Genomic DNA, 16,885 nt, shown 5'->3' with positions numbered 1-16,885 from the left:
TACAGGGCCAGTGGGCCCGACGACATTGTGGCGGCGGCGGCAGCGGCCACCTTGTGCTTCTGGGGCTGGCAGCGTCGGCAGCTACCCTGCTTGGCTGGAGAGGACGGGAGGGTCGGGCAGGCGAGAGAGGGTGGCAGGGCGGGCGAGGGCGAGGCAAGGCATGGCCGCAGTCACGACGGCTCCGAGGCGTTGCTGCATATCAGCATAATATTTCAACCATGTCGTGGGTTCAAGCCCCACCTTAGGAAAAAATTGGGGGTTGGACTAGATGACCCATGTGGTCCCTTCCGACTACAATTCTATGATTCTATTGATATATTACCATAGCATATGCATCATTCTGCTTTCTTGAATTGTCCTAGGCATAGCAGCCAACTCCTAGAGGCCTAGGTGCCTCTCCCCCCCCCCAATTACTGGTAAATACTGTATTTGAAAGAGTCATCCCCCTATGTTGATGGGCTTTCTATGTGGGGCTTATCCCCCCCCCCAGTATTTTATTAAGGATGGAAGAGGGAGGGAATGAAGGAAGAAATAGAGAGAGGGATAACTCACATTTGTGGGTGCCTCTGGGTGACGCTGTGACGCTGGGTGACGCTGTAGCAAGAGGAAGGAGCCTTGTAAGCAGCTTTCTCTCTGCTTGATTTACAGCAGGCACGTCCAACAGGTAGATTGTGATCTACCAGTAGATCACTGGATGTCTGTGGTAGATCACTGCTAGATCACTGGCACCCCTAAAAAAGCTCACCCAAAATTTTCCTTCTCCCTAAAAAAAGCTGAACTATGACCTGAAGCCCTAAACAAAAATGGGCCTCCCTCCGAAAAGAAGCTGAACAAGTTTGACCTAAACCCCCCAAAACAGGGCTTCCCTTCCTTAAAAAAACTCAACAGCTTTGACCTGAACCCCCCAAAAGAGGGTAGATCACTCCCAGTTTTTAACTCTGTGAGTAGATCAGAGTCTCTTGGGAGGTGGCCACCCCTGATTTACAGTATACAGATGCAGGAGGAGGGGCAGACTGGAACACCACTGCTTTTTATAAACATCACTGTGTCTATCAAAGCTACAGCCCCCCTTTCTTATTCACTTCCTTTTAGCCTTGCAGAGCCACCTTAGTCAAATTGAATCCTCTGCACCCTCATTAAATCACCAATAGATCTCTTAATGCGATCCCTGAATGCTCATTAACAACTCCAACTGAAGAACAATAGGGTGAAGTGGTGAGCTATAAATCTTGCCAGAAAGGTGATATCTGCTCCATTGTCTTAACTGCTTGACTACCGGTAGCCACTTTGCTTTGCAAAGCCCTTTCCACTTCAGGTTTTGGAGGGGGAAAGTGCTGGTTATGGTCTGTAAAATACATTATTTTTTTGCTTCGGGGGGGGGGGGGCAGCTGCCCCCCTGCCCCCCTGTCTACGCCCATGGAACACCCCCTGCATAGCCATAGACATAATTGTATTGTAGCCACATTGCATGCTCAGTCCTCCCTGGTCTCTCTCTCCCTTTTTGAGATGTGATAATAATAATAATAATAATAATAATAATAATAATAATAATAATAATTTATTTATACCCTGCCCTTCCTGTTTTAAAAACTGGGCTCAGGGTGGCTAACAGCAAATATAAAACACTAATTAAAATGTGACAAAAACACCATAAAATACAGCATAAAATGCAGCATCAATATCAATAAAATTCAAAAATTCAGGGGTCATTTTTTTTTGGGGGGGGGAACCCAGTCAGTAGACATCAAATGATCACCAGGGCTAACTGGCCAAGTTGGACCTACTAGGGCCAGCAAGGAGACCAGGGAAGAATTTAAATGTGGGGTCCCAGAAAGGGTTTCTTCATTAGAACAAGGAAAGGGAAAAGGGAATGGAGGATCAGGCTAATTCAAATTGAAGGTCAGGCGGAAAAGCTCTGTTTTACAGGCCCTGCCGAAGGAGATCAAGTCCTGTATGTAAGGCTTTTATTTGTAGTTGGGTGTGTGTTTTTTTGTACTTTCCCCCAAGCCTGCTGATCCCCTCCTTCTTGTGTGGATAGTGCATTTTCGGTCACATAAGGATTAGAACTCAAAGAATTGAGACCATTATTAGTTTACATACTACTGTATAGGCTGTATAATATACCGTGTTTCTCCAAAAATAAGACACCGTCTTATATTTATTTGTAGGATAATTCTTGGCGCTTGAACAGGGGTAAACGGTAGATGTTTTAATAGTATAGTCCCATTGAGCTTGGTAGGATTTACCCTTGAGTAAATAGGCATAGGATTGCTAGAGCAGCCATTACCTTTTTTGCCCTCTTAGTGTACACTGCTTGGGTTTTGCTTGCTAAGCCTGGGGAAGCTCTGCGTCACAGAAGGGCAGTGAAGTCTCCCGAACAGGTTAGCCTGGAAGAGCTGACTAATTAGTGCTGGATAAACAATTAAAACAGAGATATATATCAGCGGGGGAAAAGATCAGGGACATGTTGAACGTGTCCTAAATAGCTGTATATCATGGCTTGGTCCCAATTAGATAGTTTTATAGAGATGTAAGCTGCATCCTTGGCTGGTTGAGAAGAATTGAGCACTACTGTACCTTGTTTTGCTTCTGGCCATAGAATTAGATCATGCTTGCAATGTTTCATCCTGTCTTATATGACAATCCTGATAGCATCTGAGGGCAGCACAGACTTGTTCTCTGCTAAGCCGAGAGGCAGGTTGTCATTACCTTTTCTAAACATCGGCTTGTTTTCCTTACTTGCACTTCCTTTGAATCAACACGTCTTAGAGACAGAAGAAGCTCTAAGGGCTTTCGAGTTAAACATCCACTGACTTCAACATCAGCCAATGGCAACCCAAGTCCTTCCTTCCTCGTAAGGCACTTGGGTCCTGTTTCAAGGAATTTCAGCTTATTTCATTTCTGAGCGGGTCTTACAGTGTTCCTTCTTCCACCTGTGACCCTCTTTGTTTTCTCACATCCTCATGCACATAGCAGTCACTGCAAAGGGCTGTCCTTCAGCTAAAGTCTGAATTGACCCAGAGCAAGGGCGCCAACTATAGGGAGCAGAAGGGGCTTCAGCTCCCTCAATATTTGTGGGTAGGGGGATGAGCCCCCCCCCATTATTGAAGGGGCTGCCATCCCCCACAGCCCGCCGCCACCGGGCAGGGGTGGAATGTGCAGAGGGGCCCAAGACTTGTATGTGATGTCATGTGACCTCAGGCCCCCTCAGTGTGGGGGACAAGTCGGCGCCCCTGACCCAGAGACTTCCCACCCAGTATCCATTCTTTGAGGGCCCCCCAAATCCTAAAATGTCTGCGGTTATCTATCAGGTTCTGAGTCATATGCAGTTGAAAATGAGCCTCTCTGGAGGACTGAAATGATTCATTCCAAAACAAACTGGGTCATCTCATTCCAGCCAGCATTCAGAAATGGTTTTTCTATTGCTTTTAGAAATTGTTTGTTCCTTGTACTCTTATAGATATTATGCAGGCTTTATTACTGTGCTACATGCCTCTCTGAGTGCTTTTAGTAAAAGAGCACAATAATATATTATTATTATTATTATTATTATTATTATTATTATTATTGGTATTGTTAGTATTATTTCTTAGGGCAGTAAAGTACATTGCAACTCTAAATTAGTCCTGTTACCTAACCATCTGCTGAGGTCCTCTGATATTTTTCCTTCCCCGTCCCTTGCTCTGGAAATGTTTGTCTCCCACAATTGTGTGGATCAAGTTTTGCCATAAAGTTCTTTTTCTGCTCAGCATGTGGTTTGGTAGGGTAGAGGAGATGAAAAATGAGAGGGCTGAAATGCTTTCATGCCATCATGGCTACAGCCAAATATTGAGCCCAGCAAAACAAACAGGATGACATCTGCCAGAACGTAGGAGACTATAATTAAGCCCAGAGCTCTAGAAACAGCAAAGGCCCCAGGAAACTATCTGAGTGTTTTTCAGAGCAAACGAACAAGAGAGAAACTCTGAAACTTTGTTTCATGGAAGTCTGGGGGAATCTGCTTTTGTGAATGTGTATCATGTGAATGTGTATCATGCTGTGGTGCTGTGGGTTAAACCACAGAGCCTAGGGCTTGCCGATCAGAAGGTCGGCGGTTCAAATCCCCGCGACGGGGCAAGCTCCTGTTGCTTGGTCCATGTTCCTGCCTACCTAGCAATTCGAAAGCACATCAAAGTGCAAGTAGATAAAGAGGTACCGCTACAGCGGGAAGGTAAACGGTGTTTCCGTGCGCTGCTCTGGTTCGCCAGAAGCGGCTTAATCATGCTGGCTACATGACCTGGAAGCTGTACGCCGGCTCCCTCGGTCCATAATGTGAGATGAGCGCCACAACCCCAGAGTCGGTCACGACTGGACCTAATGGTCAGGGGTCCCTTTACCTTTACCTTTACTATCATGTGTGTACAATCTGTGCCTGTTAAAAGTACAGGAGAGTCAAGATCCATTCCTAGTTAAGGGAATATGAAGGGTTCTCAAGAGGAAGCAGGCTGGGATGCTTGATATCCAGTTTGTACACTCTCCGATTTTTAGTCCCCAGGACTCAGCTACACTGTCAATTATATTGTTATAACTGTGTTATAAACATGTGACAACAGATGGCACCATAGAGCAGCCCAAATTGCCACTGGGATTTTACATACCAATGACAAACTTAGTTGGTCTCTAAGGTGCTACTGGAAGGATTTTTTTTATTTTGTTTTTCCTGTGATTTGTTTTTTAATGTGCCTAGGGCTAGATCTAGGGAAGGATCTGCATGTCTTCAAATGTGGGTTCATGAAGCAAAACATTCCGGGGGTGCCTTTGGTAGGGCTGCCATACACCTGGGAATCGGGGTGCGAAATGGCATCCGGGCGGGTTTTTGCTGAATTGGCAAAACGTCTGGGGAAAAGTTCAACAACTTTGTCCAGATTTCCACATTTGGCAGCTCTATCTTTGGAGCCTTATTCCTTGTTGTTTGAGGCCATTGCAGCAGTCTTGCCTAAGTAGTGTTATCCACCTCTAGGCTGTTGGGAAGGCAGTTGCAAGAAAGAGGAGAGAGGGAATCCTTTCAACCATTGCAAAGGAAGAAAACTATAAGGCAATTGAGTGGCCTGCCCTTCCAGGCCCCCTTTGGCTTCCAGAATCCCTTTTTTTGCTATTTTTTTGCTTTTCTAATTGGAATAGAAAGCTGTTTCTCTGTCCCCATTTTTCTGGTGGCAGCAGCTGCTGGGCTTCTGCCCTGAAAGTTGTGTCACGAGCCACCAGGTGTCTGCATAACATTGCTGCCTCCCATTCCCTTCAGACTTCCGGGTGGAGTGAAGCGGGATTGTTGGCCGAGGCTGATTCTCTTGCACTGAGGAAAAGCCTTTGTTCCCATTGCCCTGTCCAGAGCTTTTGGTTCTGTTCCACAAGCTCCATCCCACTGGCTCACAGCCCTGTTTATTTTGGCACATCATGCAGTCTTGGAAAGGTCTTGTTGCATTGGCCTCTCTTAACTGTTCTGCCAAATAAGTAAAACTTGGGGAAAGAAATTAAGCAAGCAAACAAACAAACCCGAACCCTGAGAAACACTTTGGCTTCCAAATCCATCACTGAATACTGTAATTTAAGGAAGGGAGAGGGCAGTCACCTGAGAGAGTTACAAAGGAAGCTGTCTTCTGCCAAAGGAAAACCAATGGGTTCCTCTCCCTCAATAGACTCTACACTGACTGCCCAGCGTTTCAGACAGGGAGTCTTTTCCAGGGGTATCTGGAGATGGTGGGGATCAAACCAGGACCTTCTGCAGCCAAACCAGATGTTCTGCCACTGAGTTAGGTCTATTCCCCATCTGGATCAGCTATGGGAGGTTATCCAACTGTCCCTGCCTGTTCTGTTATTTCCCCTTGCTATCAATAGCATCTTCTAAGAGAATAGAATAGAATAGAATAGAATAGAATAGAATAGAATAGAATAGATCTTCATTGTCATTGTCCCCTTGCAGGAACAACGAAATTTCTCGATTGCTGTATCAACTCAATTAAAACATTCCACATGAATTAAAATACTAATAAGCACAATACAATACAGAACAGTAAGCAAATGAAAATAAAATGATTTCCATTTAAGGCCAAAATTGCTCTAGGAAAGAAACTGTTCCTGAGACGGCTCGTTCTCGCCTTCATTGTTTTATATCTCCATCCCAGTGGCAGGAGCTCAAAGAAACGATGAATCTCTTGATATGTCTAGTGCCTTTCTGTGGCACCTGATGGTATAAATATGTTCTAAGGTAGAGAGAGAACTTCAGGTTTCTCAAAGGGACAGGCTACTATAAGCAATTAAGATTAGGTACCTCAAGAAGAGACCACAGAAAAACAAAGGAAACTATGAGAGCTGCTGGTTCTCATCACTATCACATCAGTTGAGGATACAAATATAGCCGTTCTATGATTGGCAATCCATCCTTAAATGGGAGACTGGCACGCCATCACTTGGCATTCAAAACCAAACCACTCAGCTACTGAAAACAGCACAGGGACTGAAAAAGGCACAGGTTCCCAATCAGCACCATTCAAAATTCAGTTGTCACATTCAGAATTTGAAATAGTTTGCTTCCACCTCAGGGCATTTTACTGCTTGACAAAAGCAGAATTCAAACAATAGTTCCACTGGGCATTATATTCCCCATAACAATCCCGCAAAGCCTAAGGGCAAGATCCAAACATGCGTTTACTCGAAAGTCATGTTCAGCAAAAGTCTCAGTTCACTTAGCTTTCAGCCCTTTAATTAGGTGCTTGGTCTTTGTTCATTTGTTTTATTGTGATGATACAATTGCGATGATGATAATGTAGCTCCGGCTACAAAGAGAAAAGTACATAATTTAAAAGCCCCACCAGCAATGACAAGCCAAACCAGGAATCCCCAGGCCATGAGTGAATGGAAGCAGCTAATCTGAGAAATAAGATGTGTACACTTTTAAACTAGCATAGTCCTTCCCTCAACGAATTTTGGGCACTGCAGTTTACCTCTCACAGATTTGCAATTCCCAACAACCCTTAACAAACCATAGCATGAAGCAGCTGAGAAAACAGATGCTGATTTTTAGAAAGGGCAAGGACGGAACCCGGCATCAAAGGGCTTAAAAGCAGAGAAAAGCCTCGGTCGTGCTTTGCCAGTTCACACTAGTGATCACGCTGAACTCTGTAATTGCTTAATCCAAAATACAAATACTGTATGATACATTTGTAAACTGCCCTAGTGTTATGAACTGGGCCTTCGCCCTCAATGGGAATTCTCTGGCACAGCTCACAATAGCAATCTTCCAAGAATGGGGGTTGGCAACAGTGTGTGTGTGCTTTGTGACAAGAAAGTAGGTGAAAGGCGAAGGCAGATGATGAAAAGAGGAAGGAGCAAAGGGGAAGAAGACAGAACCTTCCTTCCTTCCTTCCTTCCTTCCTTCCTTCCTTCCTTCCTTCCTTCCTTCCTTCCTTCCTTCCATCCATCCTTCCCTCCCTCCCTCCCTCCCTGCCATTCCCATTACAGTGGTACCTCTAGTTATGAACTTAATTCGTTCTGGAGGTCCGTTCTTAACCTGAAACTGTTCTTAACTAGAGGCGTGATTTCGCTAATGGGGCCTGTTGCTGCCCCACACGATTTCTGTTCTCATCCTGGGGCAAAGTTCTCAACTCGAGGTAACTCTTAAAGGTTAAGGGAGTTTGTAACCTGAAGCATTTGTAACCTGAGGCGTTTGTAACTCGAGGTACCACTGTACTTGCAAAGGAGGAGGAGCCAGCGCCACAAAACCAGCCAGGCAAAGGGGATTGGTGCCTTACTTTGGGGTAGGAATTCAGAACCTGAAACACCACTGATGATGTCACCAGGGGCAAAATAGGGTCCGAATTGTGCTGTTTCCTGGTCGTTCAAGGGGTGCACAGTGTCTCCGATGTAGTGATGTGACAGGCTTGTGGCAGAGGCAAGAAGCAAACCTGGGCAGTCCTGAGAGAGGTCTGAAACACCAGAAAATGAGAGGAAGTGTTCTTCCCATTTTTAGGGTTGTCATATGTCCGGATTACCCCGGACATTACTGGGATTTCAAAGGCAGAATTGACGCCCAGGCGGAATTTTCCGAAAGGCGGTGCTTTGTCCTGGATCTTAGGCAAGTCAATCGGAAAATTGCTTCTTCTTCTTTGGGGGGGGGCATTTTTGTAAAAAAAAAGGGGGGGGAGTACAACTACTTTGAGGGTGTCCTGGTTTTTACTTATTGAAATACGGAAACCCTAACCATTATCTCTTTCTGGAATCCCAGACAGAAACCATGGGAGCCACATCTTCTCTCCTTTTCTGTAAAGGAGCGGTGCCTTGAGAAATGGGACAGGACTCCTGGGTTCAATGCCTATTTGCGTGGTTCTCTGCTTCTGCCTGTGAAGCATTCTGGGATTGCATCTGTGAGGCAATCTGGGATTTCGTCTCGCACCATTATTTAATTTCTTCCACACAGGACCAGAGATCTTCTGTTGTTGTTTAGTCGTGTCCGACTCTTCGTGACCCCATGGACCATAGCACGCCAGGCACTCCTGTCTTGCACTGCCTCCCGCAGTTTGGTCAAACTCATGTTCGTAGCTTCGAGAACACTGTCCAACCATCTCGTCCTCTGTTGTCCCCTTCTCCTGGTGCCCTCAATCTTTCCCAACATCAGTCTTTTCCAGGGAGTCTTCTCTTCTCATGAGGTGGCCAAAGTATTGGCGCCTCAGCTTCACGATCTGTCCTTCCAGTGAGCAGAGATCTTCTAAGATGCCCCTAAAAGGACAGCAACTGAGTGGGCAGCCAAAAATGTGGTCTGATACATCCACAGTAGGAGACTCTCAGTTTCCTGACCCAAGACCCACATGATGGCCTCCAATGTAGCACAGATGCAGCCTGGGAAGATTTCTCTCCCCCATCCCAATAAATCCTCTTTCTCTGGATTTGATGTGAACCGATGGGGGTTTAGCGTGTCAGTTGTTCAGGCACTCATTTTTGGCCCAGTCGGCAGCGGTGATAAAAAGGCACACAATCAAAGTCCTGTTGTCGTCATCCTGAGTGCTGCAAACTATACGCTATGACATGTTGTCCTTTCTCCAAAACCACTCAAATAAAAAAAGAAGAAGAACACAAAGCAGACCCTCTCACTCCCCTCTGATACAAGTATGCAATAAATCTCTTTCTTTCTCTTTTTTTAAAAATAGTTTTTATTGTTTAAAAATAAAACACATATACAACAAACATTATCAGACACACATACATTATACAAATAGACAATTTTAAACAAAGTTTTCCAAGCAAACAAAATTTGAACTTGACTTCCAATTATTCTCACCTTCAGTTATATTTTATTATTGCTTTATCACACATTTATGTATTTCTATTTATCCCTTAGTTTCTTGTGATCATTATACTCTTAGTCATCCTTACATTTCTTCCAGGTCAGTCTATTAATAAATCTCTTTCTCAAATGCAAACACACACAGGAGCTAACAACCCACCACACAAACCTCTGAAACCTACATGAAGGCAGCTCCATAATGAAAATGCAGGCTGTTTGCTGTCTGCTGCTAGACTTCTCTGCTGAACCCAACTGTGCAATGGGCACTAGAAAATACGAGGTCCTTAGCAGTTATATGGAGCTCTTGTCTCCGATTCCAGGAAAGTGGCTGTGCCTTTTCTAGAAACACCCCCAGCAAAGAATAATTCCTCACAGGAAAGTCCTTCAGTGGTTTGGGTAATTGGTCAAAAGAACCCCAGCCTTTTCTTGTGCCTTTTAACATTAGCCAGCTACAGACTGTGAAACTTTTGAAAATAAATGTGATCACCTACTAATACCTGCACACATTTTAGCACCTGGGGTGAACCACAAAATGGCGCCCCCTCCCCACTAGGGAAGAAGGGGTGAGCGAAGATCTACACCAGGAGCAAGGATGGAATAAAGATCTACATTGGGATCTGCTACCCCTAGGGATCCTGTCACAACCCGAGATGGTCACCTCACTTTGCCTAATAACAATAATAGGTAAAGGTAAAAGGTAAAGGGACCCCTGACCATTAGGTCCAGTCGTGACCGACTCTGGGGTTGCGCGCTCATCTCGCATTATTGGCCGAGGGAGCCGGCGTACAGCTTCCAGGTCATGTGGCCAGCATGACAAAGCCACTTCTGGCAAACCAGAGCAGCACATGGAAACACCGTTTACCTTCCCGCTGTAGCGGTTCCTATTTATCTACTTGCATTTTGACGTGCTTTCGAACTGCTAGGTTGGCAGGAGCTGGGACCGAGCAACGGGAGCTCACCCCGTCACAGGGATTCGAACCGCTGACCTTCTGATCAGCAAGCCCTAGGCTCAGTGGTTTAACCCACAGGACCACTTGGGTCCCCAATAACAATAATAATAATTAGTATTTATACCCCGTCCATCTTGCTGGGTTTACCCAGCCACTCTGGGCAGTTTACAGCATTATCTAGAAACATAATAAAAATATCAAGCATTAAAAACCTCCCGATAAAGGGCTGCCTTCAGATGTCTTCTAAAAGTTGTGTAATTCTTTATCTCCTTGAGATCTGCTGGGAGGGCGTTCTACAGGGCGGGCGCCACTACCGAGTAGGCCCTCTGCCTGGTTCCCTGTAACTTTGCTTCTCACCCGCAGAAGACCCTTGGAGGGTGGGCTGGCCCTGTCCGCACATACTGCTAAAGGTGGTTGACTGAAAAAAAAATGGCAGGAAACTCACTGCTTCTGTGAAGAAGAAGTGTGCATGCACACGAAAGCTCATACCAAAATATAAACTTAGTTGGTCTTTAAGGTGCTACTGAAGGAATTTTTTTATTTTGCTTCTGTGAAGTTTCAGAGAGTCAGACAGTGCTGGCTTTAAACCTGATAAGCCCAAATTCAGACCTCAGAGCTCAAATAGGAATTACCTCAGAGCTGTTGCAAAGATGAAACGAGCTAAGAAAATATAGTTTCTCACTCTGGGGCTCTAAGATGAGGTAGCGTCTAAAGAAAGAAAGTGATAAGACGTGGAGGTTACTCCTGAGGCTGCTTGCTGAGATTAACAAAACTGGACCAACATGGTGTGACCACAAGGTGAGGCAATGCTGGAATGGGAAATGCTGACACTCGGAACGCAGGCCACAAAATGTGTGGTGTCATTTAGGGACCTGAGAACTTTCAACTTTTTTTTAAAAAAAAGGAGAGAGAGGAAATTAGAAACAAAAAGAGACACTGAAGCGTACTTTCTATCTGTTGTGCTGTAGCTGCCAAACTTGTCGAAATCTGGACGGACAAGAAAATCTTCATTCATAACCTGCATTCAGTTTCTGAAATTCGGCACCGAAAATTCACAGCGGAGTTTCATTACTGGCACCAAACGACGATTCTCAATCATTTCCCTGTTTCCTTCTTTTTAAAAGAAAAGAAAAGAAAACTATTCCAGCCATTATGGTCCTGAACACCTTTGTGTCAAAAAAAAGTCTAAAGTTTTTGTTTTGTTTTTTAAATAGGTTGACATCATAAAATCTTATGGCAGCGCGTTCCATAAGCTGATGTTGTGTTTGGGGAAAATTTACCACTAGACAGTTTCACTATTCTCTCTTCCTACCATTTATGCCGCCTGGTGTTGTGGAGGTTTAGACCTCATGAAGGTCATTCTGAGTGATGTCCTTTTTATTCCAATGATCCCCAACAACAAAACGTCATTCCCTTGGGGTCATTCCAGAGAATAAGGGGTCTCAGAGTTGTTAATCACTGTCCCTACTTATTTTGTGGGGACACCTTTCTAAAAATGTCAGTGATGGATTTGAGGTGCTGTTCTTTCAGACCTAAAATGTCTCGAAAGTTTTAGCTGGTTTTGCTGCATGTTTCAAAGAGAGAGTTGTGGTTTTGTCATTGTCCTACACAAGAAAAAGAAGTATTTGCTCAAACACTGCGAGACTACAATGCAGAAGTAGGACAATCAGACTACAATGCAGAAGTAGGACAATCAGAACTCTTACAATAAAGAAAACAAATACTTTTCAATACTTTTCAAATACTTTTCAATACTTTTCAAATACTTTTCAATACTTTTCAATACTGAATTTATTTCCCCCTTTCCTTATTCTTTAGTTTTTTCCCTACTTTGTTTATTTATTTATAGTCCACACACAACCAAAACCAAAGAACAACAAACATTTCAACATACACACAAAATACATACTCTCAATCCAGAATATCTCCAATACATTTCTATTACATCAATTTACAAGTCAATAAATAAACTATTACCCCACCCCCTCCTTTCATTCCCCCCATCCCCGTCCCCACCCGTCCACATTCCCCTCCCACTCCCATCTCACTGATTTTTACTTATCTTACTAGTTTTTGATGACACTTACAATTTGTATGTCACCCATATTAATAAAATCATTATTTCTCCAAATCGTTTTGTTGTTGTTGTTGTTGTTGTTGTTGTTGTTGTTGTTTATTAATGTTGTTATTTTTCCTTTCTGTATGTATATGTTTGATTGTTAATTGGGGGGTGGGGTGGTGGGCCTAATTAATTTTTCTATATTTCAACTTGTTTTGTTCCTCGGACTTCCTGTCATTCCCTAACGTATTATACCACGTATTATAGCATTGAACGTACGTAACATAATGCATTTCTCTATATCAGATGTCAAATGCGTTCTTATTCCTTAGTGCACCAATAATTTACTATCAGTCATTTCCTTCTTCTCGCCAGTCTTCAATCTTCTTCTTTAGTTTTATCTTTACCTATTTCTGCAATCTGACAGATCTTTGCCAGGCATCAGTTCAAAGACGATGGTTCAGGATTGCTACTGTACACATTCTCCTGGCACCTAAAATGTTTTTAACATGTTTCATATCCCACAAATGAAGCCAACACTACAAATATTTTAAATTCATCACTATTAGGTATTTTGGGAATACGCAACACCCGTTTAAAGACACTGAACTTGCAGAATCACCATATATGCATGAAATCAGATGGATTCTTTTTCTTTTTCATCTCCAAAAATTTACAAGGTGCAAATTGCAAGTTTGCTGGTTTTGAATACACTGAAATTATATACATTTCCCTTTGGGGTTGTGAATACTTTCAGAGGGGATATTATGCCAAACTTGGTCCATACTGCACATCTTCTTGGGAACGGGAGATTTAGGTTCTTCACTCATTTAGGCTGCAATTGTAACATAATAGGAATAAGCTGCTTCATGCCCACTGAACACTGAACATTGTGGCACTTTACTTCTGAGTAAACACTGGAGGAAGTTAATGGTTGGATGTTTCCCATTCCTTCTCCCTCTGTAAAGGTAAAGCAAAAAAAAATTCCTTCCAGCAGCACCTTAGAGACCAACTAAGTTTGTCATTGGTATGAGCTTTCAGGTGCATGCACACTTCTTCAGATACACTGAAACAGAAGTCACGAGACGCTTATATATAGTGAGAGGGTGGGGAGGGGTATTAGACTTATATATAGTGAGAGGGTGCGGAGGGGTATTACTCAGTAATTCTGAGTAATACCCCCTCCCCACTCTCTCACTATATATAAGCGTCTCGTGACTTCTGTTTCAGTGTATCTGAAGAAGTGTGCATGCACACGAAAGCTCATACCAATGACAAACTTAGTTGGTCTCTAAGGTGCTACTGGAAGGAATTTTTTTATTTTGTTTTGACTATGTCAGACCAACATGGCTACCTACCTGTAACTGTAAAGGTAAAGGTACCCTTGACCATTAGGTCCACTTGCGGACGACTCTGGGGTTGCGCGCTCATCTCGCTCTATAGGCTGAGGGAGCCGGCGTTTGTCCGCAGACAGCTTCCGGGTCTTGTGGCCAGCATGGCTAAGCTGCTTCTGGCGAACCAGAGCAGCACACGGAAATGCCATATACCTTCCCACCAGAGCAGTACCTGTTTATCTACTTGCACTTTGACGTGCTTTCGAACTGCTAGGTTGGCTCCCTCTGTACCCCCCTGAAAATCTTCTCCAGATGCTCTCTACCCCCAGGGTACCTGGTAACTCACATTGTTGAGGACACAGCAACTCTTCAGAGACACTTAGCTGGGTGCTCCAATTCATGGCAAAGTTGTAGAAAGCATGGATCCATTTACTCAGGGTAGGGCTGCATCTCTCCTCCACTCATCACCCCCAGGCAGATGGGCAGATGGAGTGCATTCAGCAGAATCTGGAGCAGTACATAACTATCCCTTGCCCACTTTGCATCTAGTACTTATTTTTGTTTGTGTTTCTGGTCATTACATCCCATTTTCAGCCTTACTCCTTTCTCGATTCTTGCTGATGTGCAGATGCACCAGCCATGGACCAAATTTTAGGAGAATTGCATGCAGTGTAAACAGAGCTCAGGGAATTGCTATGCTAAGCCAAGAAATCATGCAAGGCTTCTTGGAAAGATAGCAAGAGAGTCTTGAATCATTAGCCTGGCCCAGAGGCAAATGCTTGAGGAGAGAGAGAGAGAGAGAGAGAGAGAGAGAGAGAGAGAGAGAGAGAGAACAGTACATCTTTTGCGAAATGCTAAGTGGCACTGCCTGTGTTTGTGTTTCTCAAAAAACAAAACAAAACGAGTTTAGTGCAAATTCACAGGTGGTTAGGAAATTGCCACCTAACATGTACTGTCACACCCAGAAGGTCCACAGCATCGATTGCTCCATCTATAACCGGATGTGGGCTAATTTGCAAACGTCTCGAAAGCAGAATATATTGGGGATGTAACAAAGGTGGGAAATAATTTCTCACGCTGTAGCAATCTATAAATGGAGGCTGGGACTTCACATATGTTAACCTCAAACACTTTGCAATTTGCTACGACAGCATCAACCGTAGAGGGAATGGCATTGTGGCATGATTCTGTTGCAAGACTCCCAGCATTGTTCAGAAGATACACAGAAGCCAAAAAACAAGTGAACCGCTGACCCTAGTGAGGTTCATGAATGGTCAATATTTGAAGGCAGGGGAGGGAACTATTGAAGCGTTAGTTCTCTGTACTGTCAGGGTAAAAGAGGTAAAGGGGCCCCTGACCATCAGGTCCAGTCGTGTCCGACTCTGGGGTTGCGGCGCTCATCTCGCTCTATAGGCCAAGGGAGCCAGCGTTTGCAGACAGCTTCCGGGTCATGTGGCCAGCATGGCTAAGCTGCTTCTGGCGAACCAGAGCAGTGCACAGAAACGTCATTTACCTTCCCGCCAGAGCGGTCCCTATTTATCTACTTGCACTTTGATGTGCTTTCAAACTGCTAGGTGGGCAGGAGCTGGGACCGAGCAACGGGAGCTCACCCCGTCGCGGGGATTCAAACCGCCGACCTTCTGATCAGCAAGCTCTAGACTCTGTGGTTTAACCCACAGCGTGCCACCTGGGTCCCACTGTCAGGGTACCTACCCTATAAAGAGAGCAAGAGAGTTTGAACCAGGAGCCTGACCCAGGAGCAGTGTGTGGGGAAGAGAGAGACAAGATTACAGCTCCTACATACATTCATTTGATACTGGCTTACTTTACAGATTTGTTGTAGAGATTACAAAGATATTTATCTCAGTACAGTAATCTCTTTTTTTTATTATTATTTTTTAAACATACTTTTTATTAATTTTACAGAATACAAAAAAACAAAAAAACGGTACATACATAAACACCTTTTCCACCTCCTTCCTACCCACTCACATGGGTCCTCCCCTGCCACAGAAGTATCCCATGTATGTGAACAGTCAGAGATGGTCCATTTTATGCTTGGATTTCTGTCCTCCTCCCCCTCCCCTGACCCCAAAGCCCCCCCCCCCCTGCCACCAGGGAGCTCCAGCAAACCAGGGCAGTACGCAGGAGGCCATCCATCCAACCATCTATTGTCATACCAAAAAAAGAGAAAAATAGAAATAGGAAAAAAGAAAAAAAAGAAAGGGCAAAAAAAGAGAAAAAAACAATACAAAACAGAAAAATTTTTCTTACATTCATGATTGTAAAGCCATATTTTGTGGGCTTCCCCTCCCCCCCCCTTCCCCGGTTTTCATCCCTTTTTTATCATCTGCAACAGTTTCTTACTTTATAAAAATACACCTTTGTATCTTATACAACTTATAAATCAATTGTTAACATTTTCATCTAATATTCAAATCACTGAAAAATCAAACTCCCATTTTATCTTCCCGTGCCTAATTTTTTCTCCCTCTATAAGCCTCCATATTTTCACATTTTCCAAAATCTATTCACTTTTAAAACTATAACTATTCTCAATTTAACCTTACATCCCCGATTACCGGCTCCACCCCCCCAATCCAGCAAATTCCATAATCAGCAGACCAGTTATAAACCTATTAATCCATCCATATAATCACAACATCACTTTCCCTTCACCCCACCCCCTGTTTACAGTCTTTTGCCATCCAGGCCACCATACAGGACCCCTGAATTTCTTCTCTTCTCTGCATATTTTTTCCTTCTTCCCTGTGGGCGTTCTGGAGTTCCAATAATACCAATCGTGCCCCCCTCAAAAGCAGGGCACTCCATCCAACTTTTTGTAGAGTAAAGTCATCATTTTTTTCGTGGTGTGCTTCATTTTGTGTTGAATCATCACAGTCCTCATCTTCATCTTTTCCTTCCAAATCACAGTCATCATCATTGTCATTCTCACATTCATCTTTTTCAGTGTCAAAAGCTTCATCTCCTGAAAAATCATATTCTGCCATCACCATCTGAAATTTTTGCTGTAACTCTTGCCGTCGTGTCTCCTCTTGACATAGCTCTATTCTTGTTTCCCACATTAAGGTCAAAACAGACCGCTGGAACTCAGGGGAACACTTTTTTGTTGACATAATTCAATCCTGCCAAGGTCAAAACTTGTCACGTGGGGTGGAATATGATCACAGTTTATTTTCTCGACTCCATTTTAACAAGCTGGCTGCAT

Source organism: Zootoca vivipara, chromosome 15 (assembly GCF_965207765.1).
Source record: "Zootoca vivipara chromosome 15, rZooViv2.hap1.1, whole genome shotgun sequence".
NCBI classification, from domain to species: domain Eukaryota; kingdom Metazoa; phylum Chordata; class Lepidosauria; order Squamata; family Lacertidae; genus Zootoca; species Zootoca vivipara.
Note: the sequence above shows the minus strand (reverse complement) of the source record.